The following is a 20,909-nucleotide window of genomic DNA, read 5'->3' as shown; positions in this document are numbered from 1 at the left end:
CGAGCATCCACGAGGGAGATGCTACCCCTGTAAAGAGAGATAATTTTAAATACTTGATTAGTCAAGGACCTTTGATGGAAGAAGCACAGAGGAGGTAGAGGGCCAGCAGGGGAACAGCGGAAGGACACCGAGGGAAACTGCGCAAGGAGGACGTGTAAAGTTACCCCGAGTTTGTGTTTTTCTCCAGGACGCCAAACAGAACCGTTGGCCATCGAACTGTATGTCAATTGCCTGCATCTAGTATAAGTTGAGACAGTAACCTGTGAGCCAAGGTCCTGATCGAGACACTATAAACAGGCTAGCACTCCCTATCGTACAGACTTCTGTCTTAAGACAGTAGAGAGAGTGGACTTGCAATTAAAGTTAAAGCAGCAGGGAACTAAACAACAAAGTAGCGCAAGTAGTAAAGACTTACGGACCTCACCTGGGAGAGTGATCTCCTAATGTCTCCAACCCGGCCAGACCACAGCTAACCTGAACTTGTTACCCTGGATTGAGTAATGCTATCATCATAAAACCAGGGTACATTGTAGATTATAAAAGTAATGATTACTGCCATGATTTTTAACACATTTATTTCAAAGCCTTTAAAGTAAATACAATTTTGAAAATTGAATTTTTTTTTCAAATAATAATATATTTTGAAACTTCATTAAATCACAATTATTTATATAAAAACCAGACTGTTTTTGATATTTATGATTGAATCATTGGTGAGTACAGTGTTTCCGAGTCAGTAACTATAACTCGTGGCATGAAAATTCAAAAAATCTAAACATTTTTTTTTTAATTGAAAGGCACCGTAACTAAATTATGTAAAAACATATAATTTTTTTTAACAATGGTTATTGTTATACAAAATCAATTACCGGTAAGTAATAACTATTCTAAATCCATAAATTTGGCAGCATTGTCATTGCTAGGCTTAAAACCCATATATTCATCATCATCATCTGGAAAAGCATAACAGACTTTATTTACAACACAGGATGGTATGGGTTGTCTGTTTCCGGCACCTAAGTAGCCGTGGATCCATGCTGTAAAGCTTCTATAAGCTGTCTTCCGTAGTTTTCTGTAATATATAAAAAAAAAAAAAATTATATTTTTGTACTCAACAAAGACATGTTACAAAATTTCCTTTTTATAAAATAAAATTCTGACTTAGCATTTGTATTTTTTAAATAATTTATAAATATTTAAATTTATTGTTAACAATAAAATTGTATTAAAAAATAAAGTTTTTATTTTTTTAAATAATTTTTAATAAAGGAAATACAACAATTAGAGTTGTACAGTTACATAGGGAGTGCACATGCATTCTTTCGGAATTACCATTAATCACTAATACAGTCACACTGTCTTCTACTGTACACTTAAGTGTGGTGTTGAACCCATGCGCTGGTAGTCATATTGAGTTTGCAATGCCCATAAAGCTCAATCAACACATGCCCCAACTACAGCACCATTGTTGTAAAGTTATGCACAGAGAATATGGAATAAAAATGCAATAGCTACTATACTTTACAAAGGTTGGAGGAATGTGAAGAATCAGTGAAGTACAATTTGAAAAATAATTTACATGTACAAGAAAAGTAGGTTGTTGACATAAGTATCTTTGAACAATAATACCGTAAAAATAATTGAAAAAATGTATAATTCTTAGATTGAAATATGTGTAAAAAAAAGGTGTATTACAAATCAAAGTATTGATACTTCCCCATCATGTATCATGAAATCCTCATCATAGCGCCATTTTAGCTATGCTTTTAATTCACATATGTTTTTTTGAAATCAGAAGGAAAAAAAAATATTTTGTTCTCCGAAAATATATTCTCAAGGCCCTTAAAAAAATATATATATAACTACATATAGTTTTTATTATGTTAATTGTTTTCTTAATTGTACTTACAACATTAATTATTGTTTCCTCTTCAGTGTTTTCCATTCTAGTAATAAAAATATAAAAATAAAATGTCAATTGTTAAAAAAAAAACATTATTAAATTTTGATATCTTTTTAACCCCTTAAGCCCCAAGGGTGGTTTGCACGTTAATGACCGGGGCAATTTTTACAATTCTGACCACTGTCCATTTATGAGGTTATAACTCTGGAACGCTTCAACGGATCTTGGCGATTCTGACATTGTTTTCTCGTGAGATATTGTACTTCATGATAGTGGTAAAATTTATTCAATATAACTTGTGTTTATTTGAGAAAAAAACGGAAATTTGGCGAAAATTTTGAAAATTTTGCAATTTTCCAACTTTGAATTTTTATGCCCTTAAATCACAGAGATATGTCATGCAAAATACTTAATAAGTATCATTTCCCACATGTCTACTTTACATCAGCACAATTTTGGAACCAAAATTTTTTTTTGTTAGGGAGTTATAAGGGTTAAAAGTTGACCAGCAATTTCTCATTTTTACAACACCATTTCTTTTTTAGGGACCACATCTCATTTGAAGTCATTTTGAGGGGTCTATATGATAGATAATACCCAAGTGTGACACCATTCTAAAAACTGCACCCCTCAAGGTGCTCAAAACCACATTCAAGAAGTTTATTAACCCTTCAGGTGTTTTACAGGAATTTTTGGAATGTTTAAATAAAAATGAACATTTAACTTTTTTTCACACAAAATTTATTTCAGCTTCAATTTGTTTTATTTTACCAAGGGTAACAGGAGAAAATGGACCCCAAAAGTTGTTGTACAATTTGTCCTGAGTACGCTGATACCCCATATGTGGGGGTAAACCACTGTTTGGGCGCATGGCAGAGCTCGGAAGGAAAGGAGCGCCATTTGACTTTTAAATGCAAAATTGACTGGAATTGAGATGGGACGCCATGTTGCGATTGGAGAGCCCCTGATGTGCCTAAACATTGAAACCCCCCATAAGTGACACCATTTTGGAAAGTAGACCCCTTAAGGAACTTATCTAGATGTGTGGTGAGCACTTTGACCCACCAAGTGCTTCATAGAAGTTTATAATGCAGAGCCGTAAAAATAAAAAAATCATATTTTTTCACAAAAATGATCTTTTTGCACCCAATTTTTTATTTTCCCATGGGTAAGAGAAGAAATAAGACCACAAAAGTTGTTGCGTAATTTGTCCTGAGTACGCTGATATCCCATATGTGGGTGTAAACCATTGTTTGGGCGCATGGCAGAGCTCGGAAGGGAAGGAGCGCCATTTGACTTTTCAATGCAAAATTGACTGGAATTGAGATGGGACGCCATGTTGCGTTTGGAGAGCCCCTGATGTGCCTAAACATTGAAACCACCCACAAGTGACACCATTTTGGAAAGTAGACTCCCTAAGGAACTTATCTAGATGTGTATTGAGAACTTTGAACCCTCACGGGTTTCACTACAGTTTATAACGCAGAGCCGTGAAAATAAAAATTCTTTTTTTTTTCACAGAAATGATTTTTTAGCCCCCAGTTTTGTATTTTCACAAGGGTGACAGGATAAATTGGATGCCAAAAGTTGTTGTCCAATTTGTCCTGAGTACGCTGATACCACATATGTGGGGGGGAACCACTGTTTGGGCGCATGGCAGAGCTCAGAAGGGAAGGAGCGCCATTTTGGAAAGCAGACTTAGATGGATTGGTCTGCAGGCGTCACATTGCATTTGCAGAGCCCCTGATGTACCCAAACAGTAGAAACCCCCCACAAGTGACCCCATATTGGAAACTAGACCTCCCAAGGAACTTACCTAGATGTGTTGTGAGAAATGTGAACCCCCAAGTGTTTCACTGCAGTTTACAACGCAGAGCCGTGAAAATAAAAAAATCTTATTTTTCCCACAAAAAAGAATTTTTAGCCCCCCAAATTTTTATTTTCCCAAGGATAACAAGAGAACTTGGACACCAAAAGTTGTTGTCCAATGTGTCTCGAGTACGCTGATACCCCATATGTTGGGGTAAACCCCTGTTTGTGCGCACCGGAGAGCTCGAAAGGGAAGGAGCACTGTTTTACTTTTTCAACGCAGAATTGGCTGGAATTGAGATCGGACGCCATGTCGCGTTTGGAGAGCCCCTGATGTGCCTGAACAGTGGAAACTCCCCAATTCTACCGGAAACCCTAATCCAACAACACCCCTAACCTTAATCCCATTGGTAACCCTAACCACACCCCTAACCCTGACACACCACTAATTCTAATCCCAACCCTAATCCCAACCGTAAATGTAATCCAAACCCTAACTTTAGCCCCAACCCTAACCCTAACTTTAGCCCCAACCCTAACCCTAACTTTAGCCCCAACACTAGCCCTAACCCTAGCTCTAGCCCTAGCCCCAACCCTAACCCTAGCCCTATCCCTAACCCTAGAACTAACCCTAGCCCTAACCCTAGCCCTAATGGGAAAATGGAAATAAATACATTTTTTTAATTTTATTATTTTTCCCTAACTAAGGGGGTGATGAAGGGGGGTTTGATTTACTTTTATAGCGTTTTTTTATATCGGATTTTTATGATTGGCAGCTGTCACACACTAAAAGACGCTTTTTTATAGCAAAAAAGTTTTTGCGTCTCCACATTTTGAAACCTATAATTTTTCCATATTTTGGTCCACAGAGTCATCTGAGGTCTTCTTTTTTGCGGGACGAGTTGACGTTTTCATTGGTAACATTTTCGGACATGTGACAGTTTTTGATCACTTTTTAGGCCGGGATCACACATGCAAGAAACACGTCCGTGGAATGTGGAATCCAAGCTCTAGCGCCGGCACTCCAGAGCGGAGCGTGCGGCTCTATGTGTTGCTATGCGGTCGCACGCTCCGCTCTGGAGTGCCGGCGCCAGAGTAGGGATTTCACATGCGAGACACGGACGTGTTTCTCGCATGTATGATCCCGGCCTTATTCCGATTTTTGTGAGGCAGAATGACCAAAAACCAGCTATTCATGAATTTCTTTTGGGGGAGGCGTTTATACCGTTCCGCGTTTGGTAAAATTGATAAAGCAGTTTTATTCTTCGGGTCAGTACGATTACAGCGATATCTCATTTATATCATTTTTTTATGTTTTGGCACTTTTATACGATAAAAGCTATTTTATAGAAAAAATAATTATTTTGGCATCGCTTTATTCTGAGGACTATAACTTTTTTATTTTTTTGCTTATGATGCTGTGTGGCGGCTCGTTTTTTGCGGGACAACATGACATTTTCAGTGGTACCATGTTTATTTATATCCGTCTTTTTGATCGTGTGTTATTCCACTTTTTGTTTGGCGGTATGATAATAAAGCGTTGTTTTTTGGCTCGTTTTTTTTTTTCTTACGGTGTTCACTGAAGGGGTTAACTAGTGGGACAGTTTTATAGGTTGGGTCGTTACGGACGCGGCGATACTAAATATGTGTACTTTTATTGTTTTTTGGTTTTTTTTAGATAAAGAAATGTATTTATGGGAATAATATTTTTTGTTATTTATTTATTTAGATTTTTTTTTTTTTTTTTTTTTACACATGTGGAAATTTTTTTTTTTTACATTTTTACTTTGTCCCAGGGGGGAACATCACAGATCGCCCAACTGACAGTTTGCATAGCACTCTGTCAGATAGGCGATCTCACTCACATCGCTGCAGGCTTAGCCTGGCTTACCAGCGCCTGCAGTCGACCCGGAAGTACTCCCTGCAGGACCCGGATGCCGCCCCGCAGCCATTTTGGATCCGGGGACTGCAGGGAGAGGACGCTCGGTACAAGTTGAGTACATCACCTTGTACCAATCATCTCAGGGAAGCACGCAGGGAGCCCCCTCCCTGCGCGATGCTTCCCTGTACCGCCGGCACACCGCGATCATGTTTGATCGCGGTGTGCCGGGGGTTAATGTGCCGGGAGCAGTCCGTGACCGCTCCTGGCACATAGTGCCGGATGTCAGCTGCGATAGTCAGCTGACACCAGGCCACGATCGGCCGCGCTCCCCCCATGAGCGCGGCCGATCGCTATGACGTACTATCCCGTCGGGAATTAAGGCCCACCCCACCTCGATGGGATAGTACGTCATATGGGATTAAGGGGTTAAAGATATATAAAATGTAATACAGACATTGATTAAAAAGGAGGCTTTAAAGGTAATCTGGCACCACAAAACCATATATGAGGCGCTGCATGTCATCGCATGTTGTTGCATGTCGCATGTAGTCACATGTTGTCGCATGCTGCGTGTCGCATGTTGTTGCATGTCGCATGTTGTTGCATGTAGTATGTTGCATGTCGTATGTTCCATGTCAAATGTGGTAGGTTGCAAGTCGTATATCGCTGGATGTATGTCACAGTGTGTATGTTGTTGGGTGTATGTCACAGGGTGTATGTTCTATGTAACATAGTAACATAGTTAGTAAGGCCGAAAAAAGACATTTGTCCATCCAGTTCAGCCTATATTCCATCATAATAAATACCCAGATCTACGTCCTTCTACAGAACCTAATAATTGTAATTGTAATCTGCTCTTAGATAGATGAGATAGATAAATAGATAGAAAGAAGGAATGAGAAAGTTAGAAGGAATACCATAGATAGAATGAGATAGATAGCTGGAAAGATAGATAGATAGATAGATAGATAGATAGATAGATAGATAGATACATAGATAGATAGATACAGTAGACAGATAGATAGATATTGTAGATAGATAGATAGATAGATAAGCAATTTGGTTACAAAACTTACTGTCATGATATGTACTTTTGCCCTGTCCTGTCTTTGAATAATATGCCATTTGATGTATGTAACTGTTCTCTGGTTTCTATTAGCTGTAATTTATGTATTTTCTTGTGCTGGGAGTTCACCTGTAACAATATGTCTCCTTCCCCCAATACTTGCAGCCCTAAGCTATAATATAATTAAGCTTTGTCAACACCACTAGTGAAAGAATAGCCATTCTTCCTCACAGCAGGTGGCTAGTCAAATGTACATACTACATAGACTACTTGGAGCCCACCAGTCTAAAATCTTCTGGTGGACCCAACCATTGAATAGAAGGTGTGACCCCTACCCCCTTCATGGGCGGATCCCAGGAGCTCAGACAATCCATTCTTATTTTGAGATCAGATGTGAGGTGATCCTTAAAGGAGAAGGAGTGGGGATTTTTAGCTGAGGCAAGACCCCATGTCCATCTGTGACTGCGGAAGCGAACGGGGCGAGACTTGAGCTGAGGACATATCTCGTCGTTTGTGAGATTGTTTTGGGATCCCTTGGACTCGTGTGGACTATTGCTTTGTTAGCTGACACAAGGATTATCGGGAAGTGCCCCCGAATCTGTTCCGTTGGACTAATTGTGGATTCTGTAGATCTACCTGCATGTGTTGTTCCAGCATTCTTGATAATAAATCTGTTGAATCATCCCTCGGCCTGTTGTCCCTTCTTGCTCTGCCGTACACCCCGTCACAAACTGGTTGGCAGCAGAGGGATCAGAGCAGAAGGAATGGAGGACAATGGCCCAACATCGGGAACCAACACCGCAGAGTACAAGAACTGGACTTTGGGGAGCCTACAATCAAAGGCCCGTGAAGTAGGAGTCCGTTTTAAAGGACTCTCCAAGGAGCAGCTAATTGAGGCTTTGGAAGGAGTTCGCCTGCAAGATGACGCTGAGGAAGGATCCTCACAGCAAATGGAGGAAAGACTGCAGCCGGAGGAAAAAACCCCAAAAAGTCAGTGGGTTGTGTGGTACGAGGAGGAGTTGGCATTGCTGGGAGAAGAGGCCACCATAGACGATAAGAGGGAGGCCATTCACAGAGCTCAGGAGAGGCAGATCGTTTTGGAAGCAGCTAGAAGCTCCAGACAGACTCTAACTCCAGCACCCACCATGAGGGAACTCCCCAGAGTGTCCCGCAAAGACTTCAAGCCCTTTAATGAGACTGCAGGCGACATTGAGGGCTTCTTCCAGGACTTTGAGCATCAGTGTCGATTAATGGAAGTCCCGGAAAGGGACCGAGTCCGACATCTGGTGGGGCTCTTAGAGGGTGGAGCTGCCGCAGCCTATAGAGCTATGGACCCTCTGGGGAACTGTGAGTATGCGGAGATTAAATGGACTATTCTAGAACATTATGCTGTTACCCCAGACACTTACAGGACTCAGTTCCGTACTTTAGCCTGTGATGAGGAAGTGTCTTTCAAGATGTATGCCCACAGACTCAAACAAATATGTCATCGCTGGCTGGAGGCAGAGGAGGCCTTAACCTGGGAGACCTTCCTCCAGGTTATCCTAAAAGAGCAGTTTTACTTCAAGTGCCCTGCTGAGATCCGGGAATGGGTGCATGGAAGGAGACCAGCAACTGTGGAGGAAGCTGCAGCTCTAGCTGATGAGGCTCTCACCATCAAGCCTCAGTGGAGGGTTCTGTTGGAGGATAGAGAGAGGCCTACCAGCTCCACAACACCGGTGGCCCCCTGTTCTTCTGTCCCTATTGTTCCCCGTTCCTCTAAGCCAGCCCATGGAGGAGTCGTCCTCAAAACCCTACAGCACCTTCAGGTGGGGGCCGGCCTCCAGGTTCCCTTACCCCTCGCCCAAGAGGACACCTTGGATGGAGTGAGACCCAGCACAGATGCTATCGATGTGGACAGCCGGGGCATCTGCAAGCCTCCTGCCCAGCTGTTCAAATGAGGATTAATCCTGTACCCAGTCATATTATTAATTATGTACAGCCAAGTGCCATGGAGGACGACGTGTCACCACTACGTGAGGACTGGCCTTGTGCCTCACCCACCCATGTTGCACCACTAGGAGTTTATGGTGTGCGACCTGCAGCTATGACGACTTCTGCTCATCGAGGTAAGCACTTGCAGGAGGTCGTGCTGGATGGACAGAGACTTATTGGATTTTGTGACTCAGGGGCTTTCCTCACACTGGCTGATCCCCGAGTGGTTCGGCCTGAGGCAATCCATCGAGGAACTGAGATTGTCATTGAACTGGCTGGTGGACAATCGAGAACTATTCCCACAGCCACTGTGGATCTGAACTTTGGTTTTGGGGTCAGGCGATGTGTGGTTGGGGTGATGGGTGGTCTGCCTGCAGATGTTCTCCTGGACAATGATGTGGGAGAGCTACGATGCCAATTCGTGGCTGCATGAAGCCACATGTAAGTTACGCTCTGCCTGTGTGTACTTAACCAGCGACCTGTAGAGGTCCCTAGTACATACACAAATTGGGAGGGGAAGGGATTGTCATGATATGTACTTTTGCCCTGTCCTGTATTTGAATAATATGCCATTTGATGTATGTAACTGTTCTCTGGTTTCTATTAGCTGTAATTTATGTATTTTCTTGTGCTGGGAGTTCACCTGTAACAATATGTCTCCTTCCCCCAATACTTGCAGCCCTAAGCTGTAATGTAATTAAGCTTTGTCAACACCACTAGTGAAAGAATAGCCATTCTTCCTCACAGCAGGTGGCTAGTCAAATGTACATACTACATAGACTACTTGGAGCCCACCAGTCTAGAATCTTCTGGTGGACCTAACCATTGAATAGAAGGTGTGACCCCTACCCCCTTCATGGGCAGATCCCAGGAGCTCAGACAATCCATTCTTATTTTGAGATCAGATGTGAGTTGATCCTTAAAGGAGAAGGAGTGGGGATTCTTAGCTGAGGCAAGACCCCATGTCCATCTGTGACTGCGGAAGCGAACGGGGCGAGACGAGCTGAGGACATATCTCATCGTTTGTGAGATTGTTTTGGGATCCCTTGGACTCGTGTGGACTATTGCTTTGTTAGCTGGCACAAGGATTATCGGGAAGTGCCCCCGAATCTGTTCCGTTGGACTAATTGTGGATTCTGTAGATCTACCTGCATGTGTTGTTCCAGCATTCTTGATAATAAATCTGTTGAATCATCCCTCGGCCTGTTGTCCCTTCTTGCTCTGCCGTACACCCCGTCACACTTACGCTACCAGTTCTGGATGGGAATAGTTTACCGGCGTCCAGAACAACACAATTTACATATGATGACTTCCAGGCCACAGAGGTTACTGTTGAAAACCGGCGCATGCGCAATGATGTATTGTATGCTTTGCCCACTGTTGGGCAATACATACTGCACATGCGCAGGAGCGGAAAGCACTGCGCAACTGCAAAAAAAGAGCGCGATCTGTGCTATTCACAGATCGAGTTATGTCAGACACGCCGAGGAGTGGGGGGAGAAACAGCGATTTCACAACGCCCTTTTGACCGGACCAGCGTGATTGACAGGCGAAAACGGCGACTTTACTAAGGTATTTTGGCAGCAAAGGTGGCGAATCAGGGGACAATAAAGACATTATTCTAAGGCACAGCACAGGCCCTATTTAACGCTATTTTTAGCTCATATTGAAAAAATAGGGTAACAGGTTCCCTTTAAATCTCGGATTTAAAGGGAACCTGTCACCCCATTTTTTCAATATGAGCTAAAAATGTGTACAGTTCTAGGTTTTGGGGCCATGTTAGGGGCTGGCGGCATTACATCAACGACATCTTCCTGGTGTGGGATGGCGATAGGGATGAATTGGAACTATTTTTTCAATATCTGAATGACCTTTACCCAGAACTTGGGTTTACCATGGACTGTTCTCAAACAAAAATGCAATTTTTGGATACATGTGTGTATAAGAGTGGGGGGAGGTTGCACACGGATCTATTTGTGAAAGGTATGGATAGAAATAACATTTTACACTATTCTAGTGAACATCCGAGGAGGATTGTGGAATCCCTACCTTGGAGTCAGCTATTAAGGGTACCGTCACACAGTGGCATTTTGATCGCTACGACGGCACGATTTGTGACGTTCCAGCGATATATCCGTGATGTTCCAGCGATCTCGCTGTGTCTGACATGCTCCTGCGATCAGGGACCCCGCTGAGAATCGTACGTCGTAGCAGATCGTTTGAAACTTTCTTTCGTCGTCTAGTGTCCCGCTGTGGCGGCATGATCGCATGGTGTAACAAAGGTGTGCACGATATTGTATACGATGTGCGCATAGTAACCAACGGCTTCTACATCGCACATACGTCATGAAATTATCGTACATTGCAAAGTGTGACAGCAGTCTACGACGCTGGAGCGATATTGTTACGATGCTGGAGCGTCACGGATCGTGCCGTCGTAGCGATCAAAATGCCACTGTGTGACGGTACCCTAAGAGTGAGAAGAATTGTTTCATGTGAGACACATATTGATAAGAGATTTGATGAAATGTGTAAGAAATTTCTTTGTAGGGGGTATCATAGGGTTGAACTTGATAAATTTAGAGAACGTGCCCTGAGCAAAAATCGTGATGAACTCCTGATCCCAAAGATGACTATGCAATCCCAGAGGAGGATACCATTTGTTACTACATATGATGGAATGAGTAAGCAAGTCGCTAATATTATACGTAGGCACTGGCCACTCTTGGGTAAGGGTCACACTAATATTGTGGAACTTCAACTGCCTCCATTGTTTTCCTATAGACGAAATAGAAATTTGAAAGATCAATTGGTTATATCGGACATAGGAAGTACGAAAAGAGATTTGCAAACTACCTTTAACCGCCCGAGTCTGGGTAATCTCCCGTGCTTGGGATGTGCCTGTTGCAATAACATGATTAAGGGTTCCTCTTTCTGTCATCCACGCACGGGGAAGAAGTATGAGATACATAGGAGGTTTACGTGTACGAGTAGTTTTGTAGTCTATGTCCTGAGTTGCCATTGTGGTCTCTTCTATGTGGAAGAGACCACTATGGAGATCAAAGCGAGAATTAGCAAACACAAAAGTACTATCAGGACAGGACTGATTGAACTCCCCGTACCTAGACATTTTTTGAGTATGGGTCATTGAACAAATCAGTTGAGATTTAGAGTAATAGATGATGTGCCGACCCTGAGACGAGGGGGCATGATCGTATTTCCCTTTTGAAGAAAAAGGAACTAAGATGGATATTTGAACTTGATACCCTTTACCCAAAGGGAATGAATATCGAATATCAGCAGAATTGTTTTCTCTAGTATTCCGTGGTTCTAATATAGCTTTTCATCAGTGTATTGTTTTTAATTTTCTATTATATACTTACCTTGTCCCATATTTTTATTGCCCTTAATTTAGGTGGGAAGTACCCCTGAGCAGATGTTTTTTCTATTTACCTATGAATATGTCACCATATCTGTTTTGTGACTGCATCAGACACAACGGGAACAGCTAACTTGTAGAATGTTCATGCCTTTGTCGATTTGCAAATGTTAAGCAGCCTGAGGCTGGGCAGACATTAGTATGGGGGACTGTAATATATATGGTCAGATTATGTCTCTTTGAGACCTGTTGTTGGATCTAATGACTATTTATGTATTATTTATTCTGCTATGTTCCGGTTGTGTCTGATGTTGTATATATCACATATGAGAATTTATATTGCCCTCTGTAATCTAAGTGGGAAATACCTCTTAGTTGATGTTTTCTCTATATACTTATGAATCTGTCTTTATATTTACTTTGTGACTGTTTTCTATGGTTATGAGTTGTTGCATCGAACGCAATATGACTAGCTATTGAACCCGTTCTACGCCCGGGTGGCGAGCATTTATATTGGTATATGGTCTCCATCCTGGTATGTGCTGCTCCATCCTGCGCCCCCATCCTGTCATGTGCTGCTCCCATCCTGCGCCCCCGTTCTGTCATGTGCTGCTCCCATCCTGCGCCCGTTCTGTCATGTGCTGCTGCCATCCTGCGCCCGTTCTGTCATGTGCTGCTGCCATCCTGCGCCCGTTCTGTCATGTGCTGCTGCCATCCTGGGCCCGTTCTGTCATGTGCTGCTGCCATCCTGCGCCCGTTCTGTCATGTGCTGCTGCCATCCTGCGCCCGTTCTGTCATGTGCTGCTGCCATCCTGCGCCCGTTCTGTCATGTGCTGCTGCCATCCTTCGCCCGTTCTGTCATGTGCTGCTGCCATCCTTCGCCCGTTCTGTCATGTGCTGCTGCCATCCTGCGCCCGTTCTGTCATGTGCTGCGGCCATCCTGCGCCCGTTCTGTCATGTGCTGCTGCCATCCTGCGCCCGTTCTGTCATGTGCTGCTGCCATCCTGCGCCCGTTCTGTCATGTGCTGCGGCCATCCTGCACCCGTTCTGTCATGTGCTGCGGCCATCCTGCGCCCGTTCTGTCATGTGCTGCTGCCATCCTGCGCCCGTTCTGTCATGTGCTGCGGCCATCCTGCGCCCGTTCTGTCATGTGCTGCTGCCATCCTGCGCCCGTTCTGTCATGTGCTGCGGCCATCCTGAGCCCGTTCTGTCATGTGCTGCTGCCATCCTGCGCCCGTTCTGTCATGTGCTGCTGCCATCCTGCGCCCGTTCTGTCATGTGCTGCGGCCATCCTGCGCCCGTTCTGTCATGTGCTGCTGCCATCCTGCGCCCGTTCTGTCATGTGCTGCTGCCATCCTGCGGCCGTTCTGTCATGTGCTGCGGCCATCCTGAGCCCGTTCTGTCATGTGCTGCTGCCATCCTGCGCCCGTTCTGTCATGTGCTGCGGCCATCCTGAGCCCGTTCTGTCATGTGCTGCTGCCATCCTGCGCCCGTTCTGTAATGTGCTGCTGCCATCCTGCGCCCGTTCTGTCATGTGCTGCGGCCATCCTGAGCCCGTTCTGTCATGTGCTGCTGCCATCCTGCGCCCGTTCTGTCATGTGCTGCTGCCATCCTGCGCCCGTTCTGTCATGTGCTGCGGCCATCCTGCGCCCGTTCTGTCATGTGCTGCTGCCATCCTGCGGCCGTTCTGTCATGTGCTGCTCCCATCCTGCGCCACCATTGTATTATATGCCCCCCGCTCCAGTGTGTATGCCCCCGAATGCTGCTGCCATATAAAAAAAAAAAAAATACCATACTCACCTATCGTCCGGCTCCACTGCAGGTATGTCTTCAAGAAAATGGCGCCGGAAAGCGGGGACTGCGCAGGCGCCGATTCCGGCAGCAGGAATCGGCGCCTGCGCAGTCCGCGCTTTCCGGCGCCATTTTCTTGAAGACACACCTGCAGTGGAGCCGGAGTGTGTCTTCAAGAAAATGGCGCCGGAAAGCGCGGACTGCGCAGGCGCCGATTCCGGCAGCAGGAATCGGCGCCTGCGCAGTCCGCGCCCTCCGGAGCCGGGAGCAGAGGAGCCGGGAGACGGAGCCGCAAGCAGCGCTGGAACCGGGAAAGGTGAGTATACTTACCCTCCCTCCTGGCGGTCCCTGACTCTCCGGTGGAGATCGCGGTATGCGTTCAGTGCTTACGCATACCGCGATCTCCCGGGAGCGTCGCTCTGTGAGGCCCAGACTGCGCCGGCGCCGGCGCTTGCGCTTGCGCAGTCTATAGAGGCTTCGGACAGAGTGACGCTCCCAGCGTTATATTATAGATCGGATTATGTCTCCTTGAGACCTTTCCCAATGACTGTTTATTTGGTACTTATTTTGCTATATTTCGGTTGTGTCTGATGTCACATATGTTTGTTTTTACATGTACATGCATTTATTATGTTGAATAAATTGATTATATGGATTATGTTTAGTTCTTCAACTATATTTAGATATGTTCGTTTTTGTGCATGTACATGTATTTATTGTGTTGAATTGATTGATTATATGAATTATATTGAGTTTTTCTTTATTGTGTATAGAGATGTATAATATTTTGGGTTTTTATGTTCCCTGAGCACACTTTTGGATCAGTAGCTGCACCGCTGGAATAAGCAATGTACTAAGTATGTGGAAAATAGGTCCATTATTGTGACTCCTGAAGTTGTGTGCGGTCGGGTTGGCCAGAAGGAGCCTTCGGATTGGGACACGTGCAATGGACTTAGACACCGCCGACCTGAAAGGACTTTGGAGTATACAGTATACGCATTGTTTTTACCTGAGGAGCGCAGGCCGGAGTTAACTTGAACATGCACAGTTTAGCTAACTGTGCACTCACCGGAGGACTGATACAGCTGCGTATGTGTGCTGGTGTGTGCTGGATGCTGAGTTGTAACGGCTGCCGTGATAGGCTTGGGAACTCTAAGGGCATGTCTGTGGGAGTGGCTATCGCCATGGGGACTGTAATGCTGTGCATTGATTGGTATTATTTCTTTGTTTACAATTTAGTGAAGGGAGCTCTAATCTGGTGTGATCTGCTCATAAGAGTGATCAGAGCTATTTACTGTCTATTATATGTACGGGCATTGTGGTAATAAATATATGGGACTGTTTTTAGTATTTTTGTATGTGTGTTAAGGTTATAATTTTTTTTTTCACTTTTGTACTGACACCCTATTGGGTCTTTTTTTAATTGTTGGGAGGGGTTATGTATATATAATGGTGGTTAGAATGCTGTATACTGTGCTTGATAAAGGTCTGTTGACCAAAACGTCACTACAGAAGGCAGAATAAATGTAAGTTTTTATTTTTTTCACCATCCATTGTGGCGCTGTCTTTTTTCTTTCAAGTCTTGGTACATTGACCGGGATGGGCTCCCTGGTTCTGGACGTGCGCCCCTGTGTCCGCTGAGACCTTCATTTACGTAAGAAAAAAAAGGGTGCGGTTTTTACTTTTTTCTGTCTTGAAACTAGTAAAATCAGTCAGAAGTACGATGGGAACTTCAAAACCATAAAACATACTTAAAAACAATGAAACATGAGAAACTTGGTCCACATAAACATGTGAAATACAAGTATATATAATGTAAACCTGCACACCCTTATATATATAATGGGAAACCCCACCGTCTGGCTCATGGGCCTATCTGCGCAAATATGGACCCATAATAACCCCTATAGCATGTATGACCCCAGGAAATCAGGGGCAAACACCAAAAATAATAATAGGTGGAGCCCCCCCTGATGATTTAATCACAGGGCCAAACCACCTAAATACAAAGAATAAGGCAGCATTCTGTATAAACGGCCAGAGAAAACCCACCGGGGTAAATAACCCAGATGCAGCACCAGCCCATAATAGAGCAGCAAGGATTATACCATTACCCACATGGTCAGAGCAAGAGGAGGAGGAGGCACCACCGTCCCCAAGTGCAGGTCAGTGTGGACCAAGAGACACGCAGCCCAACGCGTATCGCCCTATGCAAGAGGGCTTCGTCAGGGGAAGGTGCTGTTTGCAAAAAGCAGCCCGTATAAATAGAAACCATATGGCTCACCTAATGTGACACCGGTGAGCAGAATCCAAGCGAAAACAGGAAGTGCGGCGCTGGCAGGGAAACGCCCCCAAGAGAGAAGAACATGGGGCCAATACGTCCCCCACCAGGGGGAAGAAATGCGCAGGCGCAGCCGGCTCGCACTGACAGAGGAGGCTGTAGGGCTCCAGCGCAAGGCAAAATGCACAGGCGCGGCCGGCCTGCACCGAGGGAAACGCCCCCAAGAATGAGGAACATGGGGCCAACACATCCCCCACCAGGGGGAGGAAATGCGCAGGCGCACTGACAGAGCGGGCTCCAGCGCGACCGGAAGTGCGGCAACCAAATGGGTATGCCCGCACTTGTAATGGAGCCGGCAACAAGGCACGCCCCCAGCAAGAATACACATAAGGGGGCACGTCCCCCAGCAGGGGGAAATATAGTGCGCAGGGGCCACAAGCCCATATCAATACATAGGACTCCAGCGCAAGGCAAAATGCGGCATCCAGATGGATAAATCTGCAACAAAAAAATAATAAAATAAAGCCAGGACACATACGTCCCCTAATCAAAAAGTGGGGAAAAGGGGGTTTATGGTCCCAAGCAAACATCCAGCCTCACATATCACATATGCCGCACTCGACCCCCGGGGGCAACACACCACACAAATCATCCAGTACGGGAGATCTCAAAAGGCATATATATCATACAATAAATAACAGATGAAAGGTAAATAATCAAAATGCAGGACCAAAAAGGTTTTTAATTAGATATCATAATATCACATATAACAAGCATAAGCATAACCTAGAAAATATAAATATACCCCATCCACAATTGCACATAACCCGATATAAGGCCTAAAATGACCGTAAGAAATCCCAAAACACTGAGCTATGTGTGCTGAAGCGATGGCAACCCCGTGACGATCTGAAGGGAGCAGTGAAGCAGAAAACATGATGATGGCCCAAAAGCCCATAGAAATGTATACCTAAAAACCCTCATGAGCCAGACAAGGGTGGTACAATCCACCCAGAAGGACCACACAGCCCGATCCGACCAGGAATACAAGCATGATAAATGTGTAAAGCATAACCAAGCGGCCGGATAACTTCTAGAGAAAACATCTCAACCAATACAAAATAGAAGTCCAGACTGTCGCACTCGATCGGGGGCAAACGCCCATCAAACGTATAGCCCAATGGACCAGCAAGAAAGTATACACATGGTCCCAAATGTTCTTCAACAGCAGATCCGTAAATTTCCATCCATATGTGTATAAAATCCGGATGGGAGTCCTCGAACAATATAAGATGTCACCTAAGAGGAAGCAAAGGAAAAGGAGACAAAAGAAAAAAGGGGTAAATTAACCCAAAAAACCAGTAAATAATAACTCCTCATTGAGCCCCGCCGAGGCCACCGAGCCTAATTGGAAAATCCAACGGGCCTCAGACCTGAGAAGCTGAGGCTTGATGGGACCACCCCTATTAGAGCAACGAATCCTGTCCAGACCTATAACCTGCGTGTTAGAAGTCCGCCCAGTGTGGTGGGCCAGAAAGTGGGCGGCCACTGGGGTAAGAGTCCTGCCTTTGACCAAATCACTGGAAGCCATATGAATAGTAGAAAAATGCTTCTGCACCCTGCGCCGTAATTCCTGTGTGGTTTGGCCCACATATACAAGGCGGCAGGGGCAAATGAGGGCATAAATCACACATGAAGTCCTACAATTAATGTAGGAACGTAGTCTATGCCGTCTACCATCAAGGGGGTTAATGAAAAAATCCTTGGTGGTGATCATGTGGGAGCAAACATTACAATCTCCACAGGCAAAAGAACCTTGGAGTCTCACACCCTGGCCTGTCCGAACAGTCTGTCTAACGTAGTGGCTCCTAGTAAGGAGGTCCCTAAAATTAGGGGCCCTTCTAGCGGTTAGCAAAGGGCGATCACCCACAATCGTTGAGGTACTGAGGTCAGTAGCCAGTATACCCCAATGTTTACGCAGGATATTACCAAGGCCATCCCAACTGTTGTTAGTATCCGCTTCATACTAGGATGGGTGTCCCCATGGCCCAATTTCTCCGAGCTAGAAGGAATTGCACTAATGATCCGGATTTTCAAGTTGAAGCAAGGGAGCTCACTCATCGATTCAAGGATCGGCATTATCCCCACAGAAGTATTTCCAGGGCCTATCAGTGGGCCAGAACTCAGACGCAGGACTCTTTGCTGGAGCCAAGGACCAAGGTATGCGACAACAAGCCTAGGTTCATCACGACTTTTAACAACAGTTGGGATGGCCTTGGTAATATCCTGCGTAAACATTGGGGTATACTGGCTACTGACCTCAGTACCTCAACGATTGTGGGTGATCGCCCTTTGCTAACCGCTAGAAGGGCCCCTAATTTTAGGGACCTCCTTACTAGGAGCCACTACATTAGACAGACTGTTCGGACAGGCCAGGGTGTGAGACTCCAAGGTTCTTTTGCCTGTGGAGATTGTAATGTTTGCTCCCACATGATCACCACCAAGGATTTTTTCATTAACCCCCTTGATGGTAGACGGCATAGACTACGTTCCTACATTAATTGTAGGACTTCATGTGTGATTTATGCCCTCATTTGCCCCTGCCGCCTTGTATATGTGGGCCAAACCACACAGGAATTACGGCGCAGGGTGCAGAAGCATTTTTCTACTATTCATATGGCTTCCAGTGATTTGGTCAAAGGCAGGACTCTTACCCCAGTGGCCGCCCACTTTCTGGCCCACCACACTGGGCGGACTTCTAACACGCAGGTTATAGGTCTGGACAGGATTCGTTGCTCTAATAGGGGTGGTCCCATCAAGCCTCAGCTTCTCAGGTCTGAGGCCCGTTGGATTTTCCAATTAGGCTCGGTGGCCCCGGCGGGGCTCAATGAGGAGTTATTATTTACTGGTTTTTTGGGTTAATTTACCCCTTTTTTCTTTTGTCTCCTTTTCCTTTGCTTCCTCTTAGGTGACATCTTATATTGTTCGAGGACTCCCATCCGGATTTTATACACATATGGATGGAAATTTACGGATCTGCTGTTGAAGAACATTTGGGACCATGTGTATACTTTCTTGCTGGTCCATTGGGCTATACGTTTGATGGGCGTTTGCCCCCGATCGAGTGCGACAGTCTGGACTTCTAGAGAAAACATCTCAACCAATACAAAATAGAAGTTATCCGGCCGCCTTGGTTATGCTTTACACATTTATCATGCTTGTATTCCTGGTTGGATCGGGCTGTGTGGTCCTTCTGGGTGGATTGTACCACCCTTGTCTGGCTCATGAGGGTTTTTAGGTATACATTTCTATGGGCTTTTGGGCCATCATCATGTTTTCTGCTTCACTGCTCCCTTCAGATCGTCACGGGGTTGCCATCGCTTCAGCACACATAGCTCAGTGTTTTGGGATTTCTTACGGTCATTTTAGGCCTTATATCGGGTTATGTGCAATTGTGGATGGGGTATATTTATATTTTCTAGGTTATGCTTATGCTTGTTATATGTGATATTATGATATCTAATTAAAAACCTTTTTGGTCCTGCATTTTGATTATTTACCTTTCATCTGTTATTTATTGTATGATATATATGCCTTTTGAGATCTCCCGTACTGGATGATTTGTGTGGTGTGTTGCCCCCGGGGGTCGAGTGCGGTATATGTGATATGTGAGGCTGGATGTTTGCTTGGGACCATAAACCCCCTTTTCCCCACTTTTTGATTAGGGAACGTATGTGTCCTGGCTTTATTTTATTATTTTTTTGTTGCAGATTTATCCATCTGGATGCCGCATTTTGCCTTGCGCTGGAGTCCTATGTATTGATATGGGCTTGTGGCCCCTGCGCACTATATTTCCCCCTGCTGGGGGATGTGCCCCCTTATGTGTATTCTTGCTGGGGGCGTGCCTTGTTGCCGGCTCCATTACAAGTGCGGGCATACCCATTTGGTTGCCGCACTTCCGGTCGCGCTGGAGCCCGCTCTGTCAGTGCGGGCCGGCCGCGCCTGCGCATTTCCTCCCCCTGGTGGGGGATGTGTTGGCCCCATGTTCCTCATTCTTGGGGGCGTTTCCCTCGGTGCGGGCCGGCCGCGCCTGCGCATTTTGCCTTGCGCTGGAGCCCTACAGCCTGCTCTGTCAGTGCGGGCCGGCCGCGCTTGCGCATTTCTTCCCCCTGGTGGGGGACGTATTGGCCCCATGTTCTTCTCTCTTGGGGGCGTTTCCCTGCCAGCGCCGCACTTCCTGTTTTCGCTTGGATTCTGCTCACCGGTGTCACATTAGGTGAGCCATATGGTTTCTATTTATACGGGCTGCTTTTTGCAAACAGCACCTTCCCCTGACGAAGCCCTCTTGCATAGGGCGATACGCGTTGGGCTGCGTGTCTCTTGGTCCACACTGACCTGCACTTGGGGACGGTGGTGCCTCCTCCTCCTCTTGCTCTGACCATGTGGGTAATGGTATAATCCTTGCTGCTCTATTATGGGCTGGTGCTGCATCTGGGTTATTTACCCTGGTGGGTTTTCTCTGGCCGTTTATACAGAATGATGCCTTATTCTTTGTATTTAGGTGGTTTGGCCCTGTGATTACATCATCAGGGGGGGCTCCACCTATTATTGTTTTTGGTGTTTGCCCCTGATTTCCTGGGGTCATACATGCTATAGGGGTTATTATTGGCCCATATTTGCGCAGATAGGCCCATGAGCCAGACGGTGGGGTTTCCCATTATATATATAAGGGTGTGCAGGTTTACATTATATATACTTGTATTTCACATTTCATATGTTTATGTGGACCAAGTTTCTCATGTTTCATTGTTTTTAAGTATGTTT

The 20,909-nt window shown here is 45.2% G+C and overlaps 1 long non-coding RNA gene across 1 annotated transcript in view; it reads right to left on the bottom strand.

The window, feature by feature from the left end:
* Positions 1–566: 566 nt before the first annotated feature.
* Positions 567–20,909, bottom strand: part of LOC138643604 (uncharacterized) — a 41,567-nt gene continuing 21,224 nt past the window's right edge. Inside the window, exons 2-3 of the long non-coding RNA XR_011314207.1 lie at positions 1,910–1,946; positions 567–1,072 (exon numbers count right to left, since the gene is read on the bottom strand). This is a non-coding gene — a long non-coding RNA (uncharacterized lncRNA). The remainder of the gene's footprint in view (positions 1,073–1,909; positions 1,947–20,909) is intronic.

This window comes from Ranitomeya imitator, chromosome 6 (assembly GCF_032444005.1).
Source record: "Ranitomeya imitator isolate aRanImi1 chromosome 6, aRanImi1.pri, whole genome shotgun sequence".
NCBI classification, from domain to species: Eukaryota; Metazoa; Chordata; class Amphibia; order Anura; family Dendrobatidae; genus Ranitomeya; species Ranitomeya imitator.
Note: the sequence above shows the minus strand (reverse complement) of the source record. Positions and strands in the feature narration are given on the sequence as shown.